Consider the following 26,266-nt stretch of genomic DNA (forward strand, 5'->3'; position numbering starts at 1 on the left):
AAGTCTCGGTCCAATCCGGAAATGTTTAAGCCCCACACACGAAAGAAAGGTATAAATGACCACCGGAGGAGAACGAAGCGCCGGAATGCAAAACGGACAACGGGGAAAATGCTCGGATGCATGAGATGAACACGTATGCAAATGCAATGCACATGATGACATGATATGAGATGCATGACAACAACAACAACACACGGAGACAAAGACCTGAACCCGAGAAAATAAAATAACTTAACGCCGGAAACGACAAGAGTTGGAGTACACATTGGGTAAGTTACATCCGGGGTGTTACAACACTCCACCACTACGAAAGGATCTCGTCCCGAGATCTAGGACTGAAAGAACGCCGGGTACTCACAACGGAGGTGATCCTCGCGTTCCCAGGTAGCTTCACGGTCGGAATGGTGTGACCACTTGACTTTGAGGAATTTGATCGACTTGTTGCGAGTCTTGCGTTCAGTCTCTTCAAGAATAGCAACTGGGTGCTCACGATAAGAGAGATCTTCTTGGAGCTCAATGTCCTCGAAGTTGACAGTGCGGTCAAGAGTCTTGAAGCACTTTCGGAGCTGAGAGACATGGAACACGTCATGAACATTTGCAAAGTTTGAAGGAAGCTCGAGTTGATAGGCGAGATCGCCTCTCTTGCTGACAATCTTGAAAGGTCCCACGTATCTGGGGGTAAGCTTCCCTTTGATACCGAAGCGACGAGTACCTTTCATAGGAGAGACACAGAGGTAAACATGATCTCCGGTCTCGAAAGCCAAATCATGGTGCTTACTGTCATAGTAGCTCTTCTGGCGGGATTGGGCTGCTTTGAGGTTATCTCGAATGACTTTGCACATTTCCTCTGCCTCTATGATTAAGTCATTTCCGAGAATCTGACGTTCACCGGTTTCAGACTAGTTGAGAGGGGTACGGCACTTCCTGCCATACAGAATTTCAAATGGGGCCTTGCCCGACCTTGCTTGAAAACTGTTGTTGTAGGAGAATTCAGCATAAGGAAGACAATCCTCCCACTTCATGCCGAAGGAGATCACACAAGCCCTGAGCATATCTTCAAGAATTTGGTTGACATGCTCGACTTGACCGCTAGTTTGAGGATCGAAAGCCGTGCCCGCGGTTATGGGAAGATGGGAATTTGTTAATGTCTGGTTGTAGATAACTTGAACCTTAATTTAATTAAAATGAATCAACCGTGTGAGTAACCGTGATGGTCTCTTCTCGGCGGAGTCCGGGAAGTGAACACGGTGTTGGAGTAATGCTTGCACAGGTTGCTCTCTAGTTTCTCGCTCGCGCTTTACCTCCTCTTCTCGCTCTCTTTTGCGAACAGGATAGCCACCATATATGCTAGTCGCTTGCTGCAGCTCCACATATTTACCTTGCCTTGCCTATTAAGCTTAAATCGTCTTGATCGCGAGGGTGCGAGATTGCTGAGTCCCTGTGGCTCACAGATTACTTCCAAACCAGATGCAGGGCCTGATGATTCCGCTCCAGGTGACGCGCTTGAGCTCAAGTGGGAGTTCGACGAGGACTCTCAGCGATACTACGTGTCTTTCCCTGATGATCAGTAGTGGTGCCCAGTTGGGGGTGATCGGGACCATGTCGCATGTTGGGTTATCTTTTATTTTGGCGCCGTAGTCGGGCCATGAGTGTTTGAATGATGTAATGCTATTTATGTACTTGATTGACGTGGCGAGTGTAAGCCAACTATGTTGTCTCCCCTTTTATTAATTATATTACATGGGATGTTGTGAAGATTGCCTAACTTGCGACATATGCCTTCAATGCGATTATGCCTCTAAGTCGTGCCTCGACACGTGGGAGATATAGTCGCATCGAGGGCGTTACAAGTTGGTAATCAGAGCCTTCCCCGACCTTAGGAGCCCCATTGCTTGATCGTTTTTAGCGGCCGAGTTGTGTCTAGAAGAATGTTTTGAGTCATTTAGGAATTATATATCAGAGAGTTTAGGAATTCTTTTTACTTCCCAGTCTCCTCATCGCTCTGGTAAGGCATCCTGACATAGAGTTTTGACTCTTCTCTTCTCAAATTTCACTAAAAAAAATTTAGGATCACGCAGGTATCTTGGAATCGTTCCGATGGTTTTATGACGAGAACATTGTCTTGGTGCCTCCTTTCAGGGGTTTTGCGGAAGTGTCCAGGGGAGTTGAGCTCTGAGGTGTTGTCGTCATAATTTTATCGTTGTAGTTCTGGAATACCTGAGTTTAGTATGCTGACATCGAAAATCTCTTTTATGCAGTTCGTTGGTGAGATAACCTCGACGCCACCCAGTACTGGGCCGGGATTTCGGGAGTATCGCCATAACTTGTATAACGAATGCTTTTCGAAGGTTGAGGTAGATGGTTTCCGAAGTTTTCTTGGTTATGTGTTGAAGGATGGATACAGCTGGATGTAGGATTTGCTAGAATTGGGTGAGATATTATGCTTCCCCTATATCCCCAACACCTGATTGCATAACCGGAAAGGTTTGGGAGTTTCATAGGTGGGAATTCTTGTAGCTCTAGTTCTTCTTCCACGGATATTTGGTTTGAGATTGGGATTTCTTACCGAGTATTCGTTCTTGATTAGTACCTTGTTGATTTACTTCTCTACCTAAATTCTAAGTGGCTTCTCAATTTATGGATATGTGACCATTTCAAGAGGAATGCATTCGTTCATTTGGTTCGGATGTGAAGACTTTATGTTGCAATTTTCATTCCCTTGGATTTAGCTCCTTTTATCTGTCTATGTGCTAATGGTGGTCAACCTCTTCAGGATGGCTCCCGCTAAGAGCACCAATCAGAATCAGAATCAGAATCAGGATCCGCCACCACCTCCACCTCCTCCGGAGGCATGGCAAGCTGTGATGGCCGCAACCAATGCAAACACACAGTTGATCATGCAAATTCTTCAAGAGCGCAATCAAGGCAACCAAGGGAACCAAGGCAACAATCAGAATCACTTTGCTACACTCAACCAGTTCCTTGCTAACGGGCCAAAGACTTTCAGCAATTGTGTTGAGGCAACCGATGCTGACGATTGGCTCGTGGATCTGTGCAAGCATTTCGAGTGCAGTAACGTCAGGCCTGAGGACTTTGTCATGTTCGCTTCCTTCCAACTCAAAGATCAAGCTGCAGAATGGTTCCAGCAGTACAAGGATTCCAGAGGAGGACATGCGATTACCTGGGATGAATTCCGTCAAGATTTCAGAGCTCATCATATTCCTCAGAGCATGGTTGAAAGCAAGCGTGAGGAATTCCGCAACCTGAAGCAAGGCTCTTTGTCTGTCTATGACTACAACAAGTTGTTTCAGAAGCTCGCCCGCTTTGCCAAGAAGGACGTCCCTGATGAGAAGAGCATGATATACCAGTTCAGGGGTGGTCTCAGAGAAGAAATTCAGCTAGCTCTTGTTCTCTTTGAGCCCTTGAGGTACGATGAGTTCTACAACATGGCACTGAAGCAAGAGGCCGCTCAACTGAGGTGTGATGCTTCCAAGAAGCGAGTCAGAGACACTACTCCTTCTTCCTCTACTCAAGTGGCCAAGCAGCAGAAGTATTGGCTTCCTCCTCCTCCGTTCCGTCAGCCGTACCAACAGAAGAGCAAAGGTGGCAGTGGATCTTCCCACCCACCCAACCCTGGCTTTCAGAACAAGACTTCGTCTCAAGCTCCAAGATCGAGTGCTCCGTATCACCGTCCGCTTTCAGAGGTCACGTGCAACAAATCCAACAGAAGGGTCACTATGCCAACAAATGCTTCAATCAGAGGCGTCTTCCTCCTCCTCCTCCGGTGAGATTGGCAAGTACAGCTGTGGTCAAGCATAACCCCAAGCACGCCAAGGTCAACTTGCTGAATGCAGCTCAGGCAGAGGACTCGTCAGATGTCATCATGGGTAACTTTCCAGTTAACTCTTTTCTCGCAGAAGTTCTTTTTGACACTGGTGCATCGCATTGTTTCATGTCAAGATCATTTGTTTCCAAGCATGACTTCGTTTCGCAAATGTTGGGTAAACCTATGGGAGTGGTTTCTCCGGCTAAGTCTATGAGGGCTACTTCAATAGTCCCGGATGTTTCTATCATGATGGGGGATTTCAAGTTTCTGGCTTCTCCAATGGTTCTTGGTAACTCGGATATTGATCTTATTCTCGGGATGGATTGGCTCTCTAAGCACAAGGCTCAGCTTGATTGTGCAGCCAGGCAGATTCAATTGACTCATTCATCTGAGGATGTAATTGTCTTTGCCACGAATGACGATACCATCCGTCTATTTTCTCTCAATGAGAAGGGTGAACTGGATGCTATATCGCAAATTCCAGTCGTTTGCGAATATCAAGACGTCTTTCGAGAAGAGCTTCCAGGAATGCCTCCGCACCGGCCAGTCGAATTCGTTATTGATCTTGAGCCTGGCATGGAACCAGTGTGCAAGCGTCCTTACAAGCTCGGACCTGAAGAGTTGAAGGAGTTGAAGAAACAACTCGATATTCAAGAGAAAGTGGGTCTCATCCGGCCTAGTTCTTCTCCGTGGGGTTGTGGTGTTCTTTTTGTGAAGAAGAAGGATGGAACGGACCGACTTTGTGTTGATTACCGTCCATTGAACAAGAAGACCATCAAGAACAAATACCCACTTCCCAACATCAACGAGCTGTTCGAACAACTCAAAGGTGCCCAAGTATTCTCCAAGCTTGATCTCCGTATGGGTTATCATCAGATCCGAATCCATGAGCAAGATATTCCCAAGACGGCTTTCAGGACAAGCTATGGTTCAACTGGAAGCACAAACGTTTGTGCCAAGAGGGAACGTTCCTGTGGCCCGACGAGGACGTCGGTTCCTCTGAGTGGGGGTGTATGTGATGGCCTGGCTTATTAGGGATGATAGACTACTCATATCAATGAGGAATTCCTTCTTTTCCGGGAGCCCATTCGGAAAGAACTCCAAAGTTAAGCGTGCTCAGCTTGGAGTAGTTTCAAGATGGGTGACCGACCGGGAAGTTGCTCCCGGGTGCGCATGAGTGAGGACAAAGTGTGCAGAAAAGACTAGTATTGATCTACGGGGCCAGTCTAGATCCCGCCAGGAGTAACGACCACTTGCGGGTGTGTCCGGGGCGTTACAAGTAAGCTATGGGGCACTTCTCTTGCGTTAACACACCTCCTATGCCATTACCACTACCATCGCAGTGAATTTCAAATGGTTTGTCAAACTTGGGTAATGCACGCACTGGAGCATGAGTAAGCAAATTCTTAAGCTCATTGAATGTGCTATCTTGAGATAGTCCCCAAACAAAGGGTGCATTTTTCTTACTCAAAGCATGTAAAGGAGATGCAATGGTGCTAAAATCCTTAACGATCTACGGTATAAACCGGCTAAACCAAGGAAGCTACGCACTTGTTGCAAGTTTGTTGGTTGGGGACAAGTTTTAATAGCATTGATTTTAGATTCATCAACATGAACACCCTTAGAAGACACAACAAAACCCAATAAAACAAGCTTATCAACACCAAAAAGGCATTTGTCCATATTAGCATAAAGGCGCTCTTTCCTAAGGGTTTGCAACACGGTTCTAAGATGGGTGACATGGTTTTTGAGAGATTTGCTAAACACAAGAATATTGTCAAAATAGACCACAACAAATACACCAATATAGGGCCTAAGAACAAAGTGCATGACTCGCATGAAAGTACCGGGTGCTTTGGATAAACCCATTGGCATAACAAGCCATTCATATAAGCCAAATTTGGTCTTAAATGCGGTTTTCCATTCATCACCTTCTTGGATGCGTATTTGATAGTAGCCACTTTTAAGATCAATTTTAGAGAAAATGGTGGCTCCGCTAAGCTCATCTAGCATATCATCTAGGCGTGGAATGGGGTAACGGTAAAACACGGTAATAGCATTGATAGGACGACAATCAGAACACATGCGATATGTATCGTCTTTCTTGGGAACTAGAATTACCGGTACGGCACAAGGGCTCAAACTTTCTCGAACATGTCTGTTGTTGATGAGTTGTTGTACTTGCCGTTGGATCTCCTTAGTTTCCTCGGGGTTGATGCTATAGGGAGCCTTGTTAGGAAGGGGTGCTCCGGGGATGAGGTCGATTCAGTGCTCGATGCCTCGTAGTGGAGGTAGACCCAGAGGTAGCTCGTCGGGAAAACGTCTTGGAATTCCTGCAACAGAGAAGATAACACTAAAGGAAGATTGTGAGAGGTGTTAGATTTTGGTGCCTCGTCCTTGCACAAAAGGACATAGTGCATGACACTTGATCAGTTCTCACACACTTCTCTCATCTCACTTTTGGTGGCAAATAGGACTAGATTTTTCTTATCGCTCATCGTGGAGGCACTCAATTTGGGCTTGTGGCGCTCACTCTCTTTTTGGTGGTTCGTTCTCTCACTATTCTCTCCACGATGGGTGGCTTGCTTGTCGGCGATCACTTGGCTTGGAGACATAGGTTAAAGTATGTACTCCTTTCCTTCATCTTGAAGCTATAGTGATTCGTTCGGCCATTGTGGATGACACCTCGATCAAATTGCCATGTTTGCCCGAGAAGAAGTTGGCAAATGGACATTGGAATGACATCACACTCCAAAGTGTATTGGTAAGCTCTGATCTTGAAGGAAACTTGTACCCTATGCTCGACATGGATAGTGCCGGAGTCTCTTAGCCATTGAACCATGTAGGGGTGCGGGTGCTTCAGCTTGACCAATTGGAGCTTGGAGCATAGTTCTTCACTTGCTAAGTTATGACAACTCCCTCCATCGATGATGACCTTGACGGACCTTCCAGTGATGTCGGCCTTGGTATGGAAGATATGGCATCTTTGGTCTTCTTCTTGTTGATGTTGAAGTGTCAAGACCTTGGAGACAACAAGAGCGGGGCTCAGATCTTCGTCACAAAATACTTGAGCATCTTCATCTTCGTTCACTTGCCGGTGCATGGCCACTTGCTCAAGGGCTTCCATTTCTACCTCACTCATGGAGTCGTATGTACCACATCGTGGAAGAACATGGTGTGTTTGTTGGTACACTCGAAGGACTTGTGGCCTCGGCCGCCGCATGTGAAGCATTTGAAGGAAGCTGTCCTGATGGTCTCTGTAACGCCCCAAGCCTGGAGCTTCAGACGCCTTCCATGTTGTTCGAGTTTCGTCGTGTGAGTTGTTGGTTTGTTGCATTCATCTTTGCATATTTTGCATTGCATCATGTCATCATGTATCATATCATTAGTTCTTTTGCAACTCAACTAAATAAATCGTATGGATCTTCGGTCCATTTAAATCGAGGGAAATGCACATGGTGATTTTCTCTTTATAACATATATCCTCCCAATATTATTAGGGAGCTATATTAAATATTCCACTATTTTGGAATTATCCATAACACACTCGCATTTCAGTTCCATGCCTCTCCTGCTTCAAGTTTCACCTCCAAATCTTGCCGATAATTGTTTCTCCATTTATCGAGGCCCTGTCTAATTTCTCAACATTTTGGCCACTCCTAAAACCTGTCCTAGTTCAAAACTTTTGAATTAAATTCAAAGGAATTTGAATTTAATCTTTCAAACTTGACCTTTTCTATTTTCCCGGACCGAGCACATTTTACGAGTCCGTGAAAATTGTCCCCGTGCCCAAATTCCTTCTCCAACCTTTTCTTTCTCTTATTTCTTTCTTTGCTATTTGCTGTTTTTGGCAAATAAAAAGAAATTAGAGAGAAAGGGGAGAGAGAGCTTAGCCCAGCGGGCCAATCAGGTCCAGCGGCCGGCCCATCCTAACCTCGCAGCCTTTTGGCCAAGGCCCAGCTGGCCCCTGCCTAAACTAACCCTAGACTGATCCCCTCATCCTCTCCCCTCGTACCTTTCCATCCAGCGATGCCAGGAGCCTCGCTCCCCATCTCCAAATTGGGTGTTTGAATTATGGAAACTTTTCTTCTGAATTCTTCTCCTCTCAAATGTATTTTTTTGAATTTGATTATTTTCATTTAAAAGGAAAACCCTAGGAGTTTTTGGGGCTTCTCTCATTTTGGAACCACCCATGATTTTATTTTGCCTCATGTGGAGAGACCTCCCAAAACCCCTCCCTCCACTTTGGAACAATCTAAATTCTCTGTCCCATCAAGTCCAAACCATTTTTGAATTTTATTTCATTTATTTTATCTCCCAAAACAATTCTTTCTTTCATTATGAGCCTAAGTAATTTTCAAAGCAAGTACCTCATTGCCTTTGAGTTTTTATCTCAAACCTACTCCTCTGGATTGTCCTTAGCATCCACAACCCAGAACCATCTTGATGCACTCTCCCTCTTTTCAAATTTTTCAAATTTCAGTCTCTGCAAGTTTGGACCAGATTTGCCAAATTTGGTGAAATTCATATCTCCTCTTCTCCAAAAATTCTACCAAAATTCAGGCAGCCTCCTGGTGCAATGAGAGGCCACCCCACCAAGTTTCAGCTCAAGGAGAAAGCCCTACATACCAAAATCATTCTGTCCAACACCTGGCCGGCACTGTTTCCCTGCATTTTCAGAAAAGTTCAGAGTTTCAGAGTTCAGTGTCGTTTTTCCTTCGTCAGAGTTCAGTCACGCGTCGACAGTGCGCCTGGCGCGTTGCGCACAGCCCCTCCTCCCTGTCTGGAGCACCACACGCACGCTTGGCCGGTTCCTGGCGTCGGTGGCACGCTGGCCCGCCCTCGCCGGCGTCTTCTGCGGTGTCGGGACCTCCCGTGGCGGCCGGACAGAAGGCACCCTATGGCACAACGCCGTTCTGCAGCGCCCAAGCCACCTGGGAGCTCCGCATGGCCGTCTCCCTTGCCAGCGCACGCATGCAGCACCGTCGCCGTGGCCTGGCACGCGCAGGGCGCGCTCCCTGCCGCCGACGTGCTGCACGGCCATTCTGTTGGGACAGGCCGTAACCTCCTCCCCCCTTGCTGAGTTACGCACCAGGATGGGCTCGTTACTTCATCTAGTCGATGCCCAAGCCCCTAATCCAACTGCCCAACCACAGCGCCGCCGTAATCACTCGCCGGACTTATCCCGTTCATGGCAACCGCCTCGGGCCGGCTATATATAGCGCCCCCAAGCTCACTCTCGCCCCCGCACACCTCCACCACCACACTGGACCCCGCCCAGCAACTGGAAGAGCCTTGAGGGGCCCTTCTTCCTCGACTCCGGCCGCCTCGTTCCGCCTCGGCCTCCGTCTTGATTCACTCCGGTGAGACCATCCCCGGCGCCAAAACTTCGTCAGTAACCTCCTCGAGCAACCAGAGAGCTAACCCCCACTTCGATTCGATCCTTGCAGCCCTCCTCGGCGAGCTCCATCAACGCCTGAACCACCGTCCGCCGGAGCAAGGGCCGCCGTCGACGTGGTGCTCGCCGGCGACCACCACCACCACCCACCGACGCGGAAGGACACAGTGAACACGTTGGTAACCTCCGATCCCCCTGCCTCGTCGTGGATCGCCGCCGGCGACCACCGCGGCTCTCGGGCACCGTCGAGCTCTGCCGCCTCTTTTGAAATTTCAAACCTGACGGGCGGGACCCGCCTATCAGCCTCTCTGATCTTTTAAACGAACCGTTTTCTGAAAACGTCTTCTGCCAAAATGCGTCTCCCCTCTGGGCCGGCGTATTCTCAATCGAAGCGTTTTCTGTTTTTATAAGTTAGCCCCTAGGAACTTTCTGTTTCATTACAGATGATTCACTTGACTAAAACCCTTATAACTTTTAAACAAAAAAGTATTTTTGATTGATTCTTTTTCTGTCCTCCTTAGAATTTTGTCTAGTTTTTTATCAGATTTATTTGAAAAATATTTGGAATAATTTTGTGCACCTCACGGTATTTACGTTAGCGCGTATGTTTCTTTATACCGTAGATACCGAAGGAGGTGACGGGACCGCGAACTTCACCGAGCTAGGCTCCGACTACTCTGAACCAGGCAAGCATGTTTGAACTTTTGATATGATGATTGTTTTGACATGTTTGCATTAAGTAGTTTCATGGCATGTTGATGAGCATACCGACAAATGTCATGTTACATGCAACGTTGAGGCAAGTGAGTTTCGAAAATCCATAAGTGGATGGATGTGAGTATGCATGGCCATGTGTTGGCATGAGGATGGGTAAGATGGCAGTGTTGTAGCATGCCAGTCTTATGCCAGACTATATGACTTCAGTGTCAACCCGTATCGGTCCAGTTCCTTCCATTTTTCCTTCCCTGTACTACCACATGTTTTCCGCAAGGAATATGGCTTAGTAAGTTGCAAACCGCTTTCTTGGTACACACCAAAAGGAGAGGCCGTGATGATGGTTCCATGGCCCTGGATTAAAGCCAGTTATCCGGTCAGGGGGCATGGGTGTTTCCGGTTGGGACCGAGAGGGGGGCACCCCTTAGAGCGCGCGTATATATATTTGATCCCATGCTATTTGAGATTGTAATCTCCCCGTCTCAAAAGTTTTTCTTGGACGTTGTCTAGGGTGATTCCTGGCATCGAGAGGTAGGATGGGTGTGTACTGGTTAGCTGTGTTTTTCTTCCGAAATACCGTAAACGGAACTAGTCCTTCGTGACTACGGAAATCCGTTGGCTGTGGGAAAAATTTTCGTACAAACTCTGCAGAGTCATATATTCCTTTGAATCATCTATTCCATGTCCAAGTTCGGTATTATCTTATCCTGACAAATGTCTGTTTTGATGACAGAGACTCCGGTGAATCACATGAGTGCTAAGTCCGGTTAAATGTTTAATCCTGTGGATGGACTAACCCGTTTATTATCATGAATTGAATATTTATTATGAGTATTATTTACTTGTGAATAAAAGCCCTTTATGCGATGTCGCTCAGACGTCCGACTGTGGCATTGATATTATTTACTTTCAATAAAAGCCCTTTCTGCGATGTCGCTCAGACGTCCGACTGTGGCATTTTTATTATTTACTTTCAATAAAAGCCCTTTCTGCGATGTCGCTCAGACGTCCGACTGTGGCATTGTTATTATTTACTTTCAATAAAAGCCCTTTCTGCGATGTCGCTCAGACGTCCGACTGCGGTAGTACTGTTATTTACTTTCAATATAAGCCCTTTCTGTGATGTCGCCCCGACGTCCGACTGTGGCACGCATGTCTTTTATTTTCAGTTTAAGCCCTTTACGTGGTGTCGCTTAGACGCCCGACTGCGGCATGATCTTTATTTATTTGTTCACCCTTCGAGGCGTCGCTTCAGACACCCGATCGGTTTCCTATTATTTCTTTTTGTTGGGTTTTCAGGCGGACTACCGCCGATTCCCTTTTTACTTACCTTGCTTGCTAAATTTTGAATGTGCATTGGTAAATTAATCATGACGCATCCATGCATGCATTTGTTATATCTTACGTCCGAACTGTCTTGCGAGTACTTTGAAAGTACTCACCTGGCTTGTTGATTTGGCCAGATGCTGACGAAGGCGATCTCATGGATGAAGAATTTGATAGCGAGACCGACGCCTAGAGGAATCCCAGTCAGTCTCGTACGACCCTGGATTTGGTCACTGTATTATATCCGCTTCCGCTACCAAATAAATTCATCGAGCCTCACCTCGACGCTCGATGAGATGCCAGTTTTAGGGTCATGTATCTCACTCCCCGCTGTGATTTTCCACAACCACCCTATCCTCGAGTCAGTGGTATGCCTCCACACCACTGTGTCATATCCGCCATTATGTATAATGATTGGCGTGCTTGTAATAATTTGGTTGAGCAACCGTAACTCGACCCTGTAATATATTTTATGCTACTGGCTTATTGTATCAAGAATTTGTCTACCAGTAAGGAGGATTTTTCTCATACTAGACTCAAAAGATTGGTTTCTCAATAAACATTTTTATTGGAAAACCGGTCGTGACAAGCTTGGTACCAGAGCCAGGCTGACTGTAGGAAGCCACTAGGTGCGATCGCTAATTGGTTATTAGCATGCTAGAGCTAAATCATATTTTTGCCAATTGTAGTCATTTTCTTGACACTGTCAGCATAAATTTATGATCTGACCATTCAGAATTTTTGCCTACTTTTGTAGATGGCCGACAACAGTTGCGAGTCTCAGACCTTTGCGCCAACATGCCCGCAATGGGTTCATCAAGCTTCTCTCCTTCATCGTTCAGGTCGCGATGGGGCCATCTGTGCGCCCAGTCTTCACACTCTGCCAGCACCGAGTCAACGACAGTCTGACCATGCACCAGGCCACGGTACAGTTCAAGGGAGGGCGTGGTGAGTTATGCCGCTTCCGGTTCTTGGGAAGAGCCATGCCTACGGAGAAGCATGCTATGCAGATGGCAGCCCACGAGGCGATAGCTCGTCTCAGGGATGTCCTCCCCGTGATGAAGACTCGTCGTTACCGTTATCTTCCATGCCATGTGCCTTACACCTGTCACTACGCATTCTCCCGCCCCAGAGGAGAACGAGACGAGGCTTTTGAGATGCTTATTGAGTATCTCCGGGCCCTGGAGGCAGCCTTCGACAACCTGGGGATGACTTCGTGGCTGCCCGCATGGACTCAGTCCATGGCTGTGCCGCCAACAGGAGGGAGCTCCTGCCCACCGCACCGCCACTGACTTTTGTCTCGTCCTCAGCATCTTATGCACCTACTCGCTGCCTGCCTACCACCGAAGAGTTTAACCAAGTCATTGTGCCCACTCCAGCGCGCACTGCACCACCCTTCGCGCCCACTCCTATTCGTGTTGTTTCGCCCATGGCGCCCGCTCCGTCCACCCGGCGCAGCACTACACGTATGGAGCCTATCAGTGAGGAGGAAGTCGAGTCCCCAGCCTCGCTACGCCTCACCCTCGGCAGGGCAAAGGAGATCGTCAACATCTCTGACTGAGTATGCTTAGCCGCCATGCGGTGTACCGCTTTGTACGATATGTTTATGTGTACATAAGTTGTGAGAAGTAGCTTATTTGCGCATCATGTAGGAACTGGGAGAAGTGCACTAGCCTAAATAACATGTCAGGATTATGTGCGCATATCCTGAGTGATGTATTGTATAATTACCGCCCGCGTGTAAGATATGTAATGAGCAGTCCTTCTCCGTGCGCAAATCGATTTGTTTTTCTTGGTTATATAATTTATTTGCCAGCTTTGTGCATTTATGGAATTGTTTTTGCGACCCTTTTCGCTTTTCTTATGGGTTTTACAAAATATATCCCCAGAGTGAAAAATGTCTCGTCCTTGGACTCGCTCCATGCCAACTCCACCAGAGGAAAATTATGGCACTCGACCGGGCAACAATTTCACACAAGGGCAGTCAAGTCAAAATTATGACACTCAACCAGGCCACAATTTCGCACAAGAGCAGTCGAGTCAACCGGTCAGTGAAACGGCACTTTCCCAAATGTGCCGCCTTTATGAGCAGAGTCAGCAACAACATCGGTAAATGATGAACCAAGACATCAACATGGGAAATCACCATGGACAGTATCAGCAGCATTCCAAGTTATCTGAGCTACAGAAGACACGTCCCCAAACATTTTCTCATACTGACAAGCCTCTTGAAGCCGAGGATTGGCTTCGAGATATGGAGAGAAAATTAACTATTGCAAAATGTTCAGACCTTGAGAAGGTACTATATGCCCCGCACTATCTCACAGGAGCAGCTGCATCATGGTGGGAGAATTTTCTGCACATGCACCCCAACGAAAGTGATATAACCTGGGATGATTTCAAGGAAGGTTTCCGTGGTGCACACATTCCTAAGAGTATTATGAGAATCAAGAAGAGAGAGTTCGATGACCTCAAACAAAGGAACATGACAGTGTCAGATTACAACGGTCAATTTACTCTATTGTCTCGCTACGCCAATGAAGAGCGTATGACTGAAAGCAAGAAGATGGAGAAATTCCTTGACGGTCTGGCGCCCGCGCTTAAATGCCAACTGGTCGTGCACACTTTTCCAGATTTTAAGACACTAGTGGACAAAGCCATTACTCTGGAAAATGAGAGACGTAGCTTGGAGGATTTCCGCAAGCGAAAAAGAGACCAGACTACTCTTGCGTGCAACCACCGAAGCAAGACCGATTTTCAGAAAGGTGGGACACACAAACCTATGACAAACGTCTCACGCCCAACCAAGAATTTCCATGCAAGGGACAAGGAGTTCACATATCGCCCAGGCGTTACTTGCTACGCTTGTGGAGAGGAAGGGCACTATGCCAAGCAGTGCCCCAAGCCAAGGAACTCGACCCCAAAGCCGAACAACGGTGGCAATAATTCAGCACCCAAGCGAAACAATTTCAACCCCAACAACAACCACAGGAAGGGTCATCTGAACCACGTGACCAAAGAAGAAGCAAAGAACGCCCCGGATATCGTACTCGGTACGTTTCCTGTCAACACAATACCTGCCATGGTTTTGTTTGATTCTGGAGCTTCTCACTCATTCATCTTGAAAAGTTTTGCTTTGCAAAATAATTTTTTGATGTTTCCCTTGGGAAAATCCATGATCATCAAGTCCCCTGGGATTGAGCAAGTTACTCAGAGTTACTGTCAAGATGTGGTTATTGAGTTCGAAGGATTTAAGTTTCACGCCAATCTTATTGTATTGGAAAATAAAGGACTGGATGTCATCCTAGGGATGGACTGGTTAACCACCAACAAAGGTTTTATTGACTGTTTCAACCAGACCGTAATTCTCACACACCACCACGGGAAGACAATAAGAGTGTCACCCAAAGAAAGAAAAATACCTCGGCAACCGAGATTGAATAAGGTGGACGTTTCTGAGCTAAACAAGGTTCCAGTAGTGTGTGAATTTCCAGATGTATTCCCCAAAGAACTACCAGGCATGCCACCAGACCGAGAGATAGAATTCAGCATTGAGCTAGCACCAGGAACCACCCCCATATACAAGAAACCATACAGAATGGCACCATCCGAGTTGATTGAGTTGAAGAAACAAATAAAGGAATTGCTGGACAAGGGATACATTCGAGCCAGCTCCTCACCTTGGGGATCACCAATTTTATTTGCCAAAAAGAAGGATGGAACACTGAGATTGTGCATAGACTACCGAGCACTTAACATGGTCACAGTCAAGAACAAATACCCGATGCCCCGGATAAAAGATTTGTTTGATCAACTCGCTCAGGCCAAGGTATTCTCAAAAATTGACTTAAGGTCAGGATACCATCAACTAAAAGTGCGAACAGAAGATATCCCCAAAACAGCCTTCACCTCCAGATATGGACTATATGAGTTCATAGTAATGCCATTTGGATTAACGAACGCCCCCGCATATTTTGTTCACCTCATGAACAAAGTATTTATGAAGTTTATGGACAAGTTCATTGTGGTATTCATCGACGATATTCTGGTATACTCCAAGACACCAGAAGAGCACGCGGAACATCTCAGGATTGTGCTAGGAGAACTCAGGAAACATCAATTGTATGAGTTCAGCAAGTGCGAATTTTGGCTAAGACAAGTAGGTTTTCTAGGCCACGTACTGACCCAAGACGGTATCGCAGTGGACCCGGAGAAAGTCAGGGCCGTACTTGGCTGGAAGTCACCAGCCTGCGTAACAGACATACGAAGCTTCTTGGGAATGGAAGGATATTACCGCAGATTTATTGAAGGATTCTCCACCATAGCCAAGCCAATGACGCAGTTACTCAAGAAGGACAAGAAGTTTGAATGGACAGAAGCTTGCGAGAAAAGTTTCCAAGAGCTAAAACGGAAATTAACGACAGCACCGGTATTAATTGTGCCAGACATACACAAGAATTTTGAAGTGTATTGTGACGCATCCCGAAAGGGCCTCGGGTGCGTGTTGATGCAAGAAGGCAAGGTTGTCGCATACGCTTCAAGGCAACTTCGCAAGCATGAGGAAAATTATCCCACTCATGACTTAGAAATGGCAGCAGTCATTCATGCACTCAAGGAATGGAGGCATTTCTTACTTGGAAATCGATGTGAAATATACACGGACCATAAAAGTCTCAAATATATTTTCACACAGCCAGAACTAAACTTACGGCAACGACGCTGGTTGGAATTGGTAAAGGATTATGATGTTGGTATCCACTATCATCCAGGAAAAGCAAATGTAGTGGCCGATGCTCTTAGTCGGAACCCTAGCTCCGACGAAAACAGTCTGCAAAGCTTGAGACCTGAAATTCCAACAAGAATTTGCCAAACTCAACTTGTTAATGATCGCGGAAGGCACCATATCAAACTTGGAAATACAGCCCGACCTTGTGGAGATAATTAAAGAAGCTCAGCCTGGTCACCCCAGCATCGAAGGAATTAGAAGAAAGGTGAGTATGGGAAAGGCCTCGGAGTTCGTCATAGACGATGGAGGAATATTATGGTATGGAGACAGACCCTGCGTGCCAAATATAGAGGACCTCAAACAGCAAATTCTAGCTGAAGCCCACACCGCCCCATATTCGATCCACCCTGGAGGAAACAAAATGTATAAGGATATTCAGGAAAGATTTTGGTGGCACGGTATGAAGAGGGACATAGCCACATTCGTTGCATGTTGCGATTCTTGTCAACGCATAAAAGTTGAGCATCAAAGACCAGCCGGACTACTGCAACCAAACAAAATACCTGAGTGGAAATGGGATGAAATAGGGATGGATTTCATTGTCGGACTACCTCGGTCACGACACGGGAATGATGCCATATGGGTCATCACCGATAGATTAACCAAGGTGGCACATTTCATTACAGTGAAGACAACCTACAACACTCAGAGGCTTGCCAGGATTTATCTCTCCCATATAGTTTGTCTGCATGGAGTCCCAAAGACTATAATATTCGACAGAGGCACTTAGTTCGTCTTGAGATTCTGGGATCATTTACAACAGGCTCTGGGAACTCAACTGGCCTTCAGTACAGCCTACCATCCCCAGACTGATGGACAGGCTGAACGCGTAAACCAAATTCTAGAAGACATGCTGAGAGCATGTGTCCTCACCTATGGTACCAGTTGGGAAGAAAGCCTGCCATATGCCGAGTTCGCATACAACAACAGTTACCAGGCCAGCCTGCAAATGGCACCTTTTGAAGCCCTATACGGACGGAGATGTCGTACCCCGCTAAATTGGTCAGAAACCGGAGACAGCCATATCTTCGGCCCAGACATGCTCAAAGAAGCCGAGGAAAAGGTCAAGCTAATCAGGGACCGACTCAAGACCGCTCAAAGCCGACAGAAGAGTTATTACGATCGGAAACATCGTGAGGTCAGATTCAAACCCGGTGAATTTGTATACCTACGAGTATCACCTATGAGGGGCCTGCAACGATTCAAGATTAAGAGAAAGCTAGCACCAAGATTCATCGGACCATTCTGTATAGTGGCACGAAGGGGCACTGTAGCCTACCAGCTAGACTCACCCGAAGAATTATCCGATGTCCACGACGTGTTCCACGTCTCGCAATTGAGGAAGTGCGTAAGCAACCCAGAGAAACAAGTATCCCATGAGAACATTGATGTGCAGCCAGACCTCACCTATCGGGAACGTCCAGTAAAATTATTAGAGGAGTCTGAAAGGAGGACCCGACAGAAAACCATCAAGTTTTTCAAAGTTCAGTGGAGCAATCACACCGAAAGTGAAGCAACTTGGGAAAGAGAGGATTTTCTTCGGGAGAGCATCCACACTTATTTAAGGATCAGCTGAAATCTCGGGGACGAGATTTTTCCTAAGGGGGTAGGTGTTGTGACACTCCAAAATTTTCTTTTGGTTTTTAGCAAAAAACTTTGTTGGTTTTTGAAGAGAGGCCATTTAAATTTTTTTTAGAAAACCTCTCTCTTAAAAACTTTCACCTTTGGCAAGGATTTTCATTTACATCCTTTTCAAATTGGGTGTTTGAATTATGGAAACTTTTCTTCTGAATTCTTCTCCTCTCAAATGTATTTTTTTGAATTTTATTATTTTCATTTAAAAGGAAAACCCTAGGAGTTTTGGGGGCTTCTCTCATTTTGGAACCACCCATGATTTTATTTTGCCTCATGTGGAGAGACCTCCCAAAACCCCTCCCTCCACTTTGGAACAATCTAAATTCTCTGTCCCATCAAGTCCAAACCATTTTTGAATTTTATTTCATTTATTTTATCTCCCAAAACAATTCTGTCTTTCATTATGAGCCTAAGTAATTTTCAAAGCAAGTACCTCATTGCCTTTGAGTTTTTATCTCAAACCAACTCCTCTGGATTGTCCTTAGCAGCCACAACCCAGAACCATCTTGATCCACTCTCCCTCTTTTCAAAATTTTCAAATTTCAGTCTCTGCAAGTTTGGACCAGATTTGCCAAATTTGGTGAAATTCATATCTCCTCTTCTCCAAAAATTCTACCAAAATTCAGGCAGCCTCCTGGTGCAATGAGAGGCCACCCCACCAAGTTTCAGCTCAAGGAGAAACCCCTACATACCAAAATCATTCTGTCGAACACCTGGCCGGCACTGTTTCCCTGCATTTTCAGAAAAGTTCAGAGTTTCAGAGTTCAGTGTCGTTTTACCTTCGTCAGAGTTCAGTCACGCGTCGATAGTGCGCCTGGCGCGTTGCGCACAGCCCCTCCTCCCTGTCCGGAGCACCGCACGCATGCTTGGCCGGTTCCTGGCGTCGGTGGCATGCTGGCCCGCCCTCGCCGGCGTCTTCTGTGGCGTCGGGACCTCCCGTGGCGGCCGACAGAAGGCACCCTACGGCACAACGCCGTTCTGCACCGCCCAAGCCACCTGGGAGCTCCGCGTGGCCGTCTCCCTTGCCAGCGCACGCATGCAGCACCGTCGCCGTGGCCTGGCACGCACAGGGCGCGCTCCCTGCCGCCGACGTGCCGCACGGCCGTTCTGTTGGGACAGGCCGTAACCTCCTCCCCCCTTGCTGAGTTACGCACCGGGATGGGCTCGTTACTTCATCTAGTCGATGCCCAAGCCCCTAATCCAACTACCCAACCACAGCGCCGCCGTAATCACTCGCCGGACTTATCCCGTTCACGGCAACCGCCTCGGGCCGGCTATATATAGCGCCCCCAAGCTCACTCTCGCCCCTGCACACCTCCACCACCACACTGGACCCCGCCCAGCAACTTGAAGAGCCTCGAGGGGCCCTTCTTCCTCGACTCCGGCTGCCTCGTTCCGCCTCGGCCTCCGTCTTGATTCACTCCGGTGAGACCATCCCCGGCGCCCAAACTTCGTCAGTAACCTCCTCGAGCAACCAGAGAGCTAACCCCCACTTCGATTCGATCCTTGCAGCCCTCCTCGGTGAGCTCCATCAACGCCCGAACCACCGTCCGCCGGAGCAAGGGCTGCCGTCGACGTGGTGCTCGCCGGCGACCACCACCACCACCCACCGACGCGGAAGGACACGGTGAACACGTTGGTAACCTCCGATCCCCCTGCCTCGCCGTGGATCGCCGCCGGTGACCACCGCGGCTCTCGGGCACCGTCGAGCTCTGCCGCCTCTTTTGAAATTTCAAACCTGACGCGCGGGACCCGCCTGTCAGCCTCTCTGATCTTTTAAACGAACCGTTTTCTGAAAACGTCTTCTGCCAAAATGCGTCTCCCCTCTGGGCCGGCGTATTCTCAATCGAAGCGTTTTCTGTTTTTATAAGTTAGCCCCTGGGAACTTTCTGTTTCATTACAGATGAGTCCCTGGACTAAAACCCTTATAACTTTTAAACAAAAAAGTATTTTTGATTGATTCTTTTTCTGTCCTCCTTGGAATTTTGTCTAGTTTTTTAACAGATTTATTTGAAAAATATTTGGAATAATTTTGTGCACCTCACGGTATTTATGTTAGCGCATATGTTTCTTTATACCGTAGATACCGAAGGAGGTGACGGGACCGCGAACTTCACCGAGCTAGGCTCCGACTACTCTGAACCAGGCAAGCATGTTTGAACTTTTGATATGATGATTGTTTTGACATGTTTGCATTAAGTAGTTTCATGGCATGTTGATGAGCATACCGACGAATGTCATGTTACATGAAACGTTGAGGCCAGTGAGTTTCGAAAATCCATAAGTGGATGGATGTGAGTATGCATGGCCATGTGTTGGCATGAGGATGGGTAAGATGGCAGTGTTGTAGCATGCCAGTCGTATGCCAGACTATATGACTTCAGTGTCAACCCGTATCGGTCCAGTTCCTTCCATTTTTCCTTCCCTGTACTACCACATGTTTTCCGCAAGGAATATGGCTTAGTAAGTTGCAAACCGCTTTCTTGGTACACACCAAAAGGAGAGGCCGTGATGATGGTTCCATGGCCCTGGATTAAAACCAGTCATCCGGTCAGGGGGCATGGGTGTTTCCGGTTGGGACCGAGAGGGGGGCACCCCTTAGAGCGCGCGTATATAAATTTGATCCCATGCTATTCGAGATTGTGATCTCCCCGTCTCAAAAGTTTTTCTTGGACGATGTCTAGGGTGATTCCTGGCATCGAGAGGTAGGATGGGTGTGTACTGGTTAGCTGTGTTTTTCTTCCGAAATACCGTAAATGGAACTAGTCCTTCGCGACTACGGAAATCCGTTGGCTGTGGGAAAAATTTTCGTACAAACTCTGCAGAGTCATATATTCCTTTGAATCATCTATTCCATGTCCAAGTTCGGTATTATCTTATCCTGACAAATGTCAGTTTTGATGAAAGAGACTCCGGTGAATCACATGAGTGCTAAGTCCGGTTAAATGTTTATTCCTGTGGATGGACTAACCCGTTTATTATCATGAATTGAATATTTATTATGAGTATTATTTACTTGTGAATTAAAGCCCTTTCTGCGATGTCGCTCAGACGTCCGACTGTGGCATTGTTATTATTTACTTTCAATAAAAGCCCTTTCTACGATGTCGCTCAGACGTCCGACTGTGGCATTGTTATTATTTACTTTCAATAAAAGCCCTTTCTACGATGTCGCTCAGACGTCCAACTGTGGCATTTTTGTTATTTACTTTCAATAAAAGCCCTTTCTGCGATGTCGCTCAGAGGTCCGACTGCGGTAGTACTGTTATTTACTTTCAATATAAGCCCTTTCTGTGATGTCGCCCCGACGTCCGACTGTGGCACGCATGTCTTTTATTTTCAGTTTAAGCCCTTTACGTGGTGTCGCTTAGACGCCCGACTGCGGCATGATCTTTATTTATTTGTTCACCCTTCGAGGCGTCACTTCAGACACCCAATCGGTTTCCTATTATTTCTTTTTGTTGGGTTTTCAGGCGGAACCGCCGATTCCCTTTTTACTTACCTTGCTTGCTAAATTTTGAATGTGCATTGGTAAATTAATCATGACGCATCCATGCATGCATTTGTTATATCTTACGTCCGAACTGTCTTGCGAGTACTTTCAAAGTACTCACCTGGCTTATTGATTTGGCCAGATGCTGACGAAGGCGATCTCATGGATGAAGAATTTGATAGCGAGTCCGACGCCTAGAGGAATCCCAGTCAGTCTCGTACGACCCTGGATTTGGTCACTGTATTATATCCGCTTCCGCTACCAAATAAATTCATCGAGCCTCACCTCGATGCTCGATGGGATGCCAGTTTTAGAGTCATGTATCTCACTCCCCGCTGTGATTTTCCACCACCACCCTCTCCTCGAGTCAGTAGTATGCCTCCACACCACTGTGTCATATCCGCCATTATGTATAATTATTGGCGTGCTTGTAATAATTTGGTTGAGCAACCGTAGCTCGACCCTGTAATATATTTTATGCTACTGGCTTATTGTATCAAGAATTTGTCTACCAGTAAGGAGGATTTTTCTCATACTGGACTCAAAAGATTGGTTTCTCAATAAACATTTTTATTGGAAAACCGGTCGTGACATGCCCGCACCCGTCGTCTTCCACACCCAGCAGGAGCCCCGCACCGCTCGTCCCAATCGTTTTGGCCGGAGCCCCAGCACCGGTCATCGCCGGACCTCCTCCTTGCTCCACCATGTCGCCGACCTCCTGCCATGGCCTCCTCCTCGCTTCAAGTCCACGCTGTCAAGCCTCACGTCGCCGCCCTACTACGTTCGTCACCGGAGATTGCCAGATCCGGTCGCATTGGGTCGGATCCTCTCATCCCCGCCATGCGCACGTCACCAGGGGTCACCTCCGCACCAAGTTCGCCGCCCGCAGCTCCCCTACATCGATCGGAGTGTTCGTCTTGCTCGTGGACGTCGTCCCGCCCATGTGCGTTGACCGTAGACGGCGTTGTGCCAGGTCCAAACCGCTCTCCTGCTTCACCTACAGTAGCCCGCAGCCACGCTGGCAAGCTCCAAGGCCATCCCCTAAGAACGTACCTACGCCAAGTTCAAGTACCCATGACGTGTGTTTTCTGCTGCCAAGTACCACGACTACCACCGGTGTGCATTTTGCCAAGTCCGACTACGACAAACGACTACACGATGAGACGCCAAGTACCACTACGCCGGAGTCCTCGGATCCGTCAAGTTCCACTATGAAACGTACAACTACCATCGACCCCGAAGACCTTGGTTTCATCAAGTTCCCACGATGACTTATGTGTACCCCTCGGATACGTGAAGTGCAACTACACTGCGAGACAAAGTACGCCAAGTACCTCTCCGAAAACGAACATGTACCGCTATGCCTGGAGGCATCGGATCCGTCAAGTCCAACAACGACTGTGCTCAACTACCCACAACCCCAAACGTCTATGAAAACGTGTTCCACTACCATCGCCGAGATTGCGAGAACCTCTACCGACGACCTCAGAGCGCAAACGACGACCGTAGCCGAAGACCCGAACCTCTACCGCTTCCCGAACATGAATGACCATTTCCTCTTCCACCCGTGAACGACTACTTCCACTACCGCCGTCGCGAGAACGCCTACTTCCACTACGAACTCGTTCCGCTCCGGAATTGCATGCTTCATAGGTATAACCCCGAGACGACGTCCGTGAATGAATGCTTGCGATGTTTGAGATGCTCGTGTTTGCACCATGTCCGTAGTGTCTCTCGCTTCCATTTCATCGACTCATGGGACACCCGGTATCCGGGAGCGCCCCACGATCTTTTGCACGCAACCGCACACTTCTCCTTTGCATCGGTATCTCAATCGAGCTACCGGAACCGGAACGTTGTCGTGGCACCATTTTCATTATCGTTGCCGTGGCACCCCTTTTCGTTTCCGCCATGATGACAAATGCTTCATATAATGCTCTTATCAACATTTTCATAAAATTGCATAACTTGCACATGGCATACGCATCATGATAACAACATTTAAAATGGTTAGATTGTTGTCGCATTAAATTGCTAATGCACATGAGGATTACTGGAACCGTTGTTTGATGTTTCCGGCCTCATTTAAACTTGCTTAAATGTGTAGTTTTCATATGCTTCACCTCTTGCCATGCTTAATAACATTTAATATTGTTGGGTACATAAACGAGAGTGAACTAAATAATTGTTGTGGTGTTTCGTCAATATGCAACTCGTTGCATATTGAGCTCCACTTAATTTGTAGTTTTGGTTGTTGCACTTTGCCATGCCATGCCTCTTTAAACCGGACATGCATCATACTTGGTTGTGCATCATGCCATGCTGATGTGTTGGTTGTTTTACTATGTTGTTTGCTTCTTTCCGGTGTTGCTTCTTCGGGTTAGTTCTGATAACATCGTGTTTGTGAGGATCCGTTCCACTACGTCTGTTTGTCTTCTTCATGGACTCGTTCTTCTTCCTTGCGGGATCTTAGGCAAGATGACCATACCCTCGAAATCACTTCTATCTTTGCTTGCTAGTTGCTCTCTCTTTTGCTATGCCGCGATACCTACCACTTGCTATATCATGCCTCCCATATTGCCATGTCAAGCCTCTAACCCACCTTTCCTAGCAAACCGTTGTTTGGCTATGTTACCGCTTTGCTCAGCCCCTCTTATAGCGTTGCTAGTTGCAGGTGAAGATGGAGTTTGTTCCTTGTTGGAACATGATTATTGTTGGGATATCACAATATCTCTTCTTTAATTAATGCACCTATATAATTGGTAAAGGGTGGAAGGCTCGGCCTTATGCCTGGTGTTTTGTTCCACTCTTGCCGCCCTAGTTTCCGTCATACCGGTGTTATCTTCCTTGATTTTGTGTTCCTTATGCGGTTGGGTTATAATGGGAACCCCTTGACAGTTCGCCTTGAATAAAACTCCTCCAGCAAGGCCCAACCTTGGTTTTACATTTGCACTAACAACCTATCACCTTCCCTTGTGTTCTGCAGACTCAAGGGTCATCTATATTTAACCCCCCGGGCCAGTGCTTGTCTAAGTGTTGGTCCGAAACAGAGCCACTTGCGGCGCCACCTCGGGGAAACTTGAGGGCTGGTTTTAGCTGTACGTATCATTCATCCGGTGTTGCCCTGAGAACGAGATATGTGTAGCTCCTATCAGGATGTCGGCGCATTGGGCGGTCTTGCTTGTCTTGTTTTACCATTGTCGAAATGTCTTGTAACCGGGATTCCGAGTCTGATCGGGTCTTCCTGGGAGAAGGAATATCCTTTGTTGACCTTGAGAGCTTGTGATGGGCTAAGTTGGGACACCCCTGCAGGGTTTTGAACTTTCGAAAGCCGTGCCCGCGTTTATGGGCAGACATGAATTTGTTAATGTCCGGTTGTAGAGAACTTGACACTTAACTTAATTAAAATGTATCAACCGCGTGTGTAGCCATGATGGTATCTTCTCGGCGGAGTTCGGGAAGTGAACACGGTTCTTGTGTTATGCTTGAACGTAAGTAGTTTTAGGATCACTTCTTGATCACTTCTAGTTCACGACCGTGCTTTGCTTCTCTTCTCGCTCTCATTTGCGTAAGTTAGCCACCATATATGCTAGTGCTTGCTGTAGCTGCACCTCACTACCTTTTTCCTACCCATAAGCTGAAATAGTCTTGATCTCGCGGGTGTGAGATTGCTGAGTCCCCGTGGCTCACAGATACTTCCAAACAGTTGCAGGTGCCGATGATACCAGTGCAGGTGACGCAACAGAGCTCAAGGAGGAGCTTGATGAAGATCATGCTTGTTGTGTTGTTTTGTTTCCAGTTGATCAGTAGTAGAGCCCAGTTGGGACGATCGGGGATCTATGCATTTGGGGTGGTCTTTCTTTATTTGGTTCCATAGTCGGACCTTGATTGTATTCTGGATGATGTAATGCTATATTCATGTATTGTGTGAAGTGGCGGTTGTAAGCCAACTCTTTATCCCATTATTATTCAGTACATGGGATGTGTAAAGATTACCCCTCTTGCAACATGCCGACTATGTGGTTATGCCTCTAAGTCGTGCTCCGACATGTGGGAGATATAGCCGCATCATGGGTGTTATAGTCTCATCGGTTGGAGTAGATGATGATGAATCTCTTGTCTTGAAGTTGCTTGTAGTAGGAGGACGACTTGAGGTTGTCATAGTTTTCTTATAACTTGACTTGTCGTCATTTCTTGTAGATGGCTTGGTTGAGGTAGAAGGTGTTGGAGTCGTCGAAGCTTGGTTTTTGGAGAAACCATAGCTCTTGGAAGAGTGCTTGGCATACTTGAAGTCATCTTGCACTTGATGTTCCGCCTTGGTAGCTTGATGCATAAGCTCGATGAGGTTCGAGTATGGTTGGAAGTCGGCGATCTTCTTGGTAGGGTGATTGAGTCCATTGAAGAAACGTGCCATAGTTTTCTCATCATCTTCCGTGACATTGACTCGTATCATTGCAATCTCCATTTCCTTGTAGTATTCTTCAACGCTCTTGGTTCCTTGCTTGAGGAGTTGGAATTTCTTGAACAGGTCGCGATTGTAGTAGGTTGGCACGAAATGTGCTCTCATGACATCCTTCATTTGTGCCCAAGTTGTGATGGGTGGTTCACCTCTTGCCTCTCGGCGCTCAATGACTTGTTCCCACCAAATGAGAATGTAAACTTGGAACTCAAGAGATGCCATCACGATCTTCTTCTCTTCCTCATAGTTGTGCAAGAAAAGATTTTGTCAACCTTCAATGCCCATGAAAGGTATTCTTCGGGATCATTGCTTCCGGTGAACTTTGGAATGGTGAACTTGAGCTTGCCGTAGCGTTGCACTTCATTGTGTTGGGGTCGGGGATGGTGACGTCCTTGACGTGGAGGATTGTCAACCTCATGTTGCTCTTGTCGTGGAGGATTTCCATTGTCTACTTGCTCTTGGTGAACTTGAGGTTCTTGTCGAGGAGCTTGCAGGTCTTGACGATGCACTCGAGCTTGATAGTTCCTCTCTTGAACTTCTTCGTGCAACGCTTCTTGTTGCTCGCGCATTTGACCATTGCAGTCGGCAAAGGCACGATTTGTGTCGTGAAGGGCACATTGGGCCTCAAG

Source organism: Triticum urartu, chromosome 4 (assembly GCF_003073215.2).
Source record: "Triticum urartu cultivar G1812 chromosome 4, Tu2.1, whole genome shotgun sequence".
Lineage (NCBI taxonomy): Eukaryota > Viridiplantae > Streptophyta > Magnoliopsida > Poales > Poaceae > Triticum > Triticum urartu.